The sequence below is a fragment of the Rutilus rutilus genome, assembly GCF_951802725.1.
Source record: "Rutilus rutilus genome assembly, chromosome: 5".
NCBI lineage: Eukaryota > Metazoa > Chordata > Actinopteri > Cypriniformes > Leuciscidae > Rutilus > Rutilus rutilus.
This window is the reverse complement of record NC_140213.1, coordinates 10744868-10753943: the sequence shown is the minus strand read 5'-3', so window position 1 is coordinate 10753943 and position 9076 is coordinate 10744868. Positions and strand designations below refer to the sequence as shown.

Sequence of the window (9076 nt, the reverse complement as noted above, 5' to 3'; positions counted from 1 at the left end):
AATCAAATTGTGTAATTAAATATGTAGCTCATTATATTAAAGGTTTATATCCATACTAACAATTTAACATATTTCCTTGTGTTGTCATTTTTAAGTAAATGTTATTAGTTTTAGATTTAAGTGTATTTTTACATTTAAACTCTGTAATTCTGGATACAAGCAAACTGCACAATTCATGTTAAATTGACCTTGCTGGTCAGACAGCAGGCCAACAGGGTTCATGGTGGAACATATGGTGCGTTTAGGTCCTCCTGGGAAGTTTGTATTCATGAGGTTTAACTATTTTTTTTTTTTTATGTTTTAAATTAATTTATGAAGCCACTGTATCATTACATATTATATTGTTATATTATAATGCTCATATTTTGTACAGGTATTAGCTTACTTCATTGTAAATAGAAAAGCCTGACAATGTCACTGCTACAGTATAGGTATTGTGGTATTCCTCAATGTTTCTCACTGACACACCATCTTGAGACAAAACAATGGCACTGACATATTTTAAGATAAGTCAGTGCAAGTTGCTTTCAGGTAAAACAGCTGAAATGTGCATTTTAGTCTGGGACTACAGGCTTAAGCCTTGCCTGTGAAACCCGGGGTATATGTTGCAACTTTATGTTGCAAATTATGCCAATGTTAGCAAAGTGTTGTGTTGGACAGAGGATTAACCCTAAACCAACAGGTTGTGTACGGTAACAGTGCCACACAGGGTGAAAAGCAAGACATTATTAGGCATAAGAGTGTTTCTAAAGGAAAGGTCAATCATTTGTTAAAGTGCAAAAGGGTCATTATGGGTCACATGGATGTAATAATGTCACCCAGAGTAGGCTATACCAATCCATTAGTTTTTCATGTAGGTATACAGAATTTTATATGAATACATAGGCAGTTTGCTCTGTTTAATAATCTGTTTGCTCTGTTAAATTGCTGTTTAGCAGAGCAGTGGTAAATATATGTTGTTATATAAGTTATTTTAAGTTTAATTTTTAATCATACACTGCAATGAAAACGCCATTTAACCAATTGAATAAATATAACAGCCAGCCTACAAATACAGCTAAATAAATAGCACGTGTATATTTTTTCATATTCTTTCTTTTAAAACATGTCATCTTTTCCTGTAATTGCAATGTTACCACACTATTGGCTGTCTCTCCGAGTTATTTTGAGCATGATTGGTTGTTCAGACTGTCATCCAGGAATCTGGCCAATGACAACTATGCGCGCCTTTTACTGGTCAAGTTTGAATATGTCTGTTGGAGTGTGTGTGTGTGTGTGTGTGTGTATATGTGCTGCTGCTCGGGATCTTCAGTACTAGCATACGTCGGTTCTGTGGCAAATATTGTTTAAAACATGGATTATTTTACATCGGACTGCTACATTTCTATTTTGAGCGAGCTGCGGGATGTAAATGAAGAACAAACAAGGAATATGGACAACGCATTTTAACAACGTGTAACGGACATATTGCAATCTGCGGAAGGTAATGTTAAATAACTTTATATTTTAAATAAAAACAATTCTGCTACATCAAAATATAGTGTGTTAAATTGAGAATCTAAACGCGATTAGAGCTATATTGATATACTTACATGTTTAGGCTAATGTTATGTGTTGCTAGCATGTGTAAATATTGTCAGCTAACGTTAACTTAACGTTAGTAAAAAAAACAACAAAAAAAAAAACTCGGCATAGTTTTTGACTGCAATGACTGAGAACATTGTCTCTTTAGACGGAGAGGGACTTGAACCACACTCTTTGACTCTAGAAGAATATGCAAACTAGGCTTTTGAATAGTTGTTGATCGCGGGATACGTTATAACGTTAGGCCTAACGTTACCGATCAGTCATCATAATATGTTTTGAAGTTGGTGAGTACAATTTTGCAAGCTTTCGCAAATGTCTCTGTTAGTAAAATGCTAATATACAAATAGCTAATATTGCTGTGTATGTGTGTGTTTCCCTCATGATCCAGGAATTTTGGGAATAAATATGATCCAGCCACATGATCTTCAGATGCGGTGAGTATTGTTATATTAAAACACACGTGAAATAGAGGCAGAACATGTAAACTCTGCTCAAAGGCACACTGGTTCAAACCCTCCAGACAATATTTTATCTATCTTCTTGAGTTCACAGGCCTAGCTGACCCAAAAATTTGTTCTTTCAAAATGAAAGTATTTTCAAACCTGAATGACTTATGTGAAACACAAGAATGTTGGGAATAAAACAACATTGGAACCCATTGTATGGGAAAACAAAACAATGAAGGCATTTCTCAAGATATCTTAATTAAGGTTCTACAAAAGAGATTCATACTGTTTTGGAACAACATGGAGTAGGCCTAAATAAAGAGAGAACTCTATTTTTTGGATGAGCTGTTCTTTTAATGACATGTTCCCAGGGTCCTTTGTTAAATTAACCTTGGTTTTTATCATAGTAAAAGTTTAGAAACCATGTTTTTATGGTGGATTGATTACAGTACTTTATTACCATTTGGTTAGTATAGCAAAACTCTGGTTAATGTTAGTAAGGGTTCTCCAGATTTATATAACACTTAAGGAACACATAAAAAAATGGTCCTATGTCACCCTGATCAATAGTCTGTTAACACACATGTAATAATTAACACACTTTAAAAAAAAATTGTTTTTTTTTATATTTTTGTTATATTTTTTAGATCAAGCATTGGAACAATGTTTACGGAGCAGACCAAGCACCAACAGAGAAACAAGCCCATCATTCAGTAGTAAGTATCCATTGCAGTATATAAAACAAAAAAAGTTATCTCTTTTTTTTTCTCCCTCGTGCCATCCCAGATGTATATCTGACTTTCTTTCCACAGAGATTTTTTGAAAAATGATCCATTTATTGTAAGCCAATATAATGCAAGTGCATGCTCCAGAAACTACATGCAGCCTACAAATAGCCTGCTGTGTTGTTCACACAGGAAGTTTTATGCACTTATCATATGAGCTTTACAATGCTCTTGGATTATTGTCAGGATGTGTGTTTGGACTTTTTTGACCTTAAGCATTTTGTTGTCTATTCACTTGCATTATTCGACACACGAACACAAGAGATGGATAATTTTTCTAAAAGTCTAGTTTATTTTTTCAAAAATTTGTGTTCATCTGAAGAAAGAAAATCATATACCTTTCGGACAGCATAAGGGAGAGTAGCCTAAATGTGTTAGCAAAGGGTACATGCGATGGTAAATTAAAGGGATAGTTCACTTTGAAATTAAATTTTGGTATTTTACCAAATATATTTACCATTAATTTAAATTTAATTTTAAAGTGAACTATCCCTTTAACTGAAGTAATTTTATCTTATAGTAATTTTATTTTATATTTATGGTAATGTGACCTAGGATGGCAAGTCCCAGTGGTTCATTTTAAGACTAGATATTGTGGAAGAGTTCAATTTAACAGAATAATTTGAGTTTTGAATTTTTGAGCATACCTATATAGACCAAACACATAATACGCATATGCATGCCTTTACCGTTTTCACAGATTCACATTTCAGTAGTTTAGACCGAGACGATTTTAGTTGGAAACTGAGTCGTGTAAACGGCCCCTTACTAAGCATATATTAAAAAACCCAGGGCAAAGGGATGCTCACTTTTGATTGGAATTTGCCCACTATCATGCAGATTTTAGCTCAAACCCTAATTAAACTGACCTGAACCAGCTAATAAAGATCCTCAGGATAACCAGAAACAGTTTGGAGCTACACTCTGCAGGACACTGGCCTCCAGGAGTTTGGCACACATGACCTGAAGGGATAGTTCACAGTCAGGCAAACAAGAAAATTCTCCCAAATAATTTACTCACCCTCATGTTGTTCCAAACCTTTATGCATTTTTTGGTTGCCAACATTCTTCAAAAATACATAATTTTAATGCTTGACAAAAGAGAGACATTTCAGGTTTGAAAAGACATGATGGTGAGTAAATGATGACAGAATTTTCATTTTTGGGTGAACTATCTCAAGTACTTTAATAATCTCACACAATGAGAATATACCTTCTTTTTTTTTAAACACATATCATATATTTAATTCCCTGAAGAATGAGAGAAAGACCCTCATTACCCATATCACAGCAGTCTGAAAACACCTCCATTTAATACAAATATTGTTGGTTTTATTTTGTAATACAAATTGGCATTTTTACACGTTTACCTTGCAATGAAAAAGAATGTCCATTGTTGTGAATCTACATGTTCCTTCTTTTGGTGATGCACATTTTTCAATCGGACATAAGTTTTAGATACCAGACAAATCAGAAGACAAACAGACAATTTAAATAAAAATGTATTAAGCTTGTTTAAAGGAAACAAAAATAATTTAAATCATTTTGAGAGAATCATAGTGTGTCCTTTTTTTCTTATTCCCAGATGCACCAAGCTGATTACTGGCCGTTTGCTGGATTGCTGTTTATTTGCTGTATCTGTCACTTCTGGTACACTTTTGTTGTATGTTTTGATTTAACTTATTAATAAACTTGTATAGTAAGGATTCTGAATGTAAAGACCATATAATATTTAATATCAGAACTATGCAGAACTATGTGACCCCCAGGGGTCTGAATAATTCCATTTTATTTAGATAACAAGTTTACATTGTTTAAATACTAATAAATTATATGTAAACACAAGTGCTGCAAATTAAAGTTTGAGATGATTTTAATCAGTTTTATACAGTTTTTTTACAGACTTATTTTGTCTTCTAAAATAAAACTGTTTTATTACATTCTTGAGCACGTCTTGACAATTTATTGAATGTGTTTGATCGTTATAATTTAGGAAAGGTCTGTTAAATAACAGTGTTTCTCAGTAGAACTTTTAGTGCTGACACTTTATTAAAGGTGTTTAATTGTAATAATTTAGGAAATACCTGTAAAATAACAGTGTTTCTCAGTAGAACTTTTAGTGCCGTCACTTTATTAAAGGAGTTTGATTGTAATAATTTAGGAAATACCTGTAAAATAACAGTGTTTCTCAGTAGAACTTTTAGTGCCATAACTTTATTAAAGGTGTTTGGTCATTATAATATTGGAAAAAAACATAAAATAAAAGTTTTACACTGTAAAAAAATAATCGTAAAATAACGGTAAAAAGTCTGGCAGCAAAGTTGCCAACCACTTACCGTCAAATTAAGGTAAAATACCTTAATTCAAACAAGGAAGAATCTGTAAAATAACAGTATTTTTTTCTAAAACTTTTAATGAAAAATTCTGTAAAATTATAGTTTTTGCACTTTATTGGAATTAAGATATTTTACTTTAATTTTACGGTAAGTGGTTGGCAACTTTGCTGCCAGACTTTTTACCGTTATTTTACGATTTTTTTTTTTACAGTGTACTTCAGACTCCGTTGTTCTTTTTTTTTAAACTTGCGTGCCGTTGTAGTTTACACAGGACTGGTGGGAAACATGCATTGATATACCTTAATTGTGCCCATAGCACACAAGTTGATGGGATCTCAAGGTGCCTTTTGGGGTTTTGACCCGGATCTTCAGGAGGTATCTCTTCGTTTCCACCGTGACTTGCATCCCTCCGACTTAATCCCTTGCATCCCTTAACACTACTAGGCATTTAGCCTCAGCAATTTAAACACTAACCTGATCACAGATACCAAAATAACAATAATAATAACAAGCTGAGCCATATCGCATTAATTATCGCGGCCGTATCGCCTGCGATAATTAATGCGATATGGCTCAGCTTGTCAGTTAACTACGGCTCTGTGTTGTAAATGCCGCTCCATCTGAAAGCACTGTCAGATGGAGATGTAACAATGTCATGCGATATATTGCCCAGCCCTACCATATAATAAAGCCAATCTGTTCACTACCACAGATTGGCACTACCCACTACATAAGCCCGATGACTCTAACATAAGAGGAGGCCTATGGGAAGGGTATGCATAGCTTACCTATATATGGGAACTTCAGGGCCCTATTTTCACCATCCTATAAAAACCCAACCCAACAGGGAACCGAGGTCTACTGTTCAACCTTACTAAAACTCTCATAAAGAGAGGAGACCTACAGAGCTCAACCTGCTGCCCATAGAGCGATGGAAGGCCCATTACCATTAATGGAGGCCCATTACCATTAAGAGCTTGAAAGAGCGCACTTACTACCAAACCCGATGCCAGACTTACAGAAGGGTTCCAAATTGATTTTGATTGAATTGATTGCTTCTTCTTTCTTCCAGGAAGTGGGGGAGGCGCAGATTCGGACCGCAGCGTTATGCAAGATTTAAATGCAGCCGAGCGCTCCTTCACCTCTCTGAACTTTCCCACCACCGCCTTGACGGAGGTGCCGAACAGTTCAAAAGGTGACACTGGTGCAACGGGAAGAAAAGCTTTTTCTTTCTCCCCATGTCAGCCAAGTTCAATGACAGATGCCTCTTCCTGGCCGCCATCGAGCGTCTGCTGTTTGTTTGGTGCCCCGGAGAGCTAAATCTGTGGTGCAGCGCAGCTCGTCCACTGTGTCAGGGGAAAAGACCCTGACCTTGGTCCAAACCTTCCAGCAGATCAGCCTAGTATGCTTGCAACACAGCCATTGTGTTCAGCCTCGCTGAAGAGCGTTCCATAACACTCAACAACTCAACATACGCGGGGCAGGGTCACTGTGAGGGTTCAGGTTGTATATCCTCTTCACCTCCATCAGCCATCTCCTGCTTTCTTGGGCTGGGCAGCAGAGCTCTCGCATCAGAGGATGTTAGTGACAACACATTCTCATCCGGCAGCTCAGTCTCGCAAGCCTCCGAGGGGCGTGAGAGATTAACAGCTCTCTCAAACTCCCCAGCGAGCTTCCTCTGAGAACCCCACGATTCTAGTCTCCGTTCTGCCTCGGCGCGAGCGGGACCTGAACCACTTGGCACAGATGCCTGCCCCTCTTCCCTCGAGAAGAGGGCCAGACAAGAGCGGAGTTTTCTCAAAGGACAATATCACAGTTGGCACTAGCAGCTCCCTCAAGGACTGATCGTGTGTAGCCTGGAAATCCAGACCTAAATCTAAAAGATTAATGGTCTGGCGTCGACTAATGAAAATCACCCAGCTCAAGGGGCGGCACCAAGCATGCATTTGAAGATCTCACTGCACGCAATTGGATAACACTACAACCAATCACAACAATAAACCCCATACGCTACCAGCGGAGCTAACTGGTAGATTAGACTCTTACCGTATCCGGTCGGCAAAACAGCCAAAACGTCCTTCTTGCAAAGGAAGGATTCGAGCGCCGTCTTCTGTTCCTCTTTTTTTAAAAGCCAAGTCTAACTCGTTCATTGTAGCGGCCAAAGCCGTTTCAAACAACTGGTATTCATCCATAGGCATCTTGCAATGTTTACTAATGACTTCTACGTCACAGCGCTGTCGCCATCTGTTTAGCTCGCCTCTGGCCCACCTATATACCAATCACCCGATGTGATTGGTGCAGCTCAGATCGAGGGACATATTTAATGAGCTCCATTGCTCGACACCAGAGTAACTCGCTTAGCAAATTCAATTTGTGCTCTCGCGAGAACTCTGGATTACCAGGGTAGATCGTGCGTGCTCTTAGCCCAAACTGTATTTGCACAAGTTGTGTGTGTCATCAGGTGTAAAAAATCTAAGACACGAATCCACACACTTCCTGAAGCGTTTTTCACAAGCCATGATTACCTTTTGAAGTTTTCAGGTTGACACGTAAAGACAAAACAGTCCCTGATGATGAAAAAGTGGATGACATGCTCTCTAGGTGCCCCTTATATTCTTCCGGGTCGCACTAGTAGTGACGTCATAGGTTGTCGCCGGTCAATACGATTGCCTACAGAATGCCATTTTTTTAGGGTTTTTTTTCATCTAAAACACAGTAAAACATTTTCTGGACACCAGGCATTGGGTTAATGTTGAAATATGACCTGTTTGGCTTTCCATAGTGAAGGCATGTCTCAACAGGTAAATGTAGGTTACTTTCAATAAAAGGTCCTACATATTACGAATACTTTTAGCTGTGCTGATGTGTCATGAAAGAAAGCATGTGAGTAGCTAACAGAGCGAACACGAGTGTCTCACTTATTAAACCCATCCAATGTATCCTATATGGGGAGGCTGCAGACCTGGAGCAGGAAGATATACGGCACAGGCATTTTTTACGCCCCTGTTGTTCGTGATGCGTCCATTAGGGGGATGTACTGCGAAATAACATAATTAAATCGACGCCCGAAACGCACACATTAATAACCGTCCTGTCCATAGACTTTGACCAAGTTTGTGTTTTTTGTTCATTTAAATATACACGTTATAGTGTAGATCTGCGCTACGGATTAAAATTCTGTAGAAATTCAGTTGGGCTTCACTCTCTTCACTCAGCCTACAGAAGACTATTTGTTTTTGTGAATTAAAAAATGTATAATACATAGTTGGATCAGATGACAAGTAATGATATATGACCTACTGTAGAATAGTTATATTCAACGTAGGTTATACAGGAGACTGAGTGAAATATGTTGTTATGAATTTATATAAAGTTACATTTAGATATCGACCATATTTAGCCCATTAGACATATAGTACCGTGTAATCATATGGATCCTCTATGAAATATCTTCTGTACTATTCTCTATTGGTCGTACAGCTACAAAACAATGTCCTACATAGCATTTTATGAAGACAAACACAATTTATCTTTTTCTAAAATTCCAAGGGCCATTTAGAAGAGACAATATTTGTTGTTCACAAAATGATTTTACATAAAAATGATTTAGTAACACTATTTATAAATTATGATGACTCCCGTAGATGACTCCCCTATGGCGTGCCACACTTCTTTAACTGTTTTTCTAACTGTTTAACTGTTTATCCTCCGGTCAAAGTGCTCATGCTCACTGCTAAAAAAATTAAACATTAAAAAAATTAAAAAGGACATTCATGGTGAATTTGATCTTTTCACTATGTGTTTGCGTGGGTGTGCTGCCCAGAATCGATGTCAGGTGAGTGTGGATTGCCTCAATTTGCTCCTGATCTTCAAAGTACAACTGCACAGGTACTTGTTGGTGGAACACTTTTGGAAAAAATGT

The 9076-nt window shown here is 37.2% G+C and overlaps 1 long non-coding RNA gene across 2 annotated transcripts; it reads left to right on the top strand.

The window, feature by feature from the left end:
- LOC311291225 lies at positions 1–4608 on the top strand. 2 transcript variants are annotated; one of them, XR_014627519.1, is made up of 5 exons: positions 1–1483; positions 1733–1871; positions 1976–2021; positions 2681–2749; positions 4404–4607. It is a non-coding gene; the product is annotated as an uncharacterized lncRNA (long non-coding RNA). The 2 variants fall into 2 exon arrangements; XR_014627518.1 differs by having other exon boundaries at positions 1733–2021; positions 4404–4608.
- The last annotated feature ends 4468 nt before the right edge of the window (positions 4609–9076 follow it).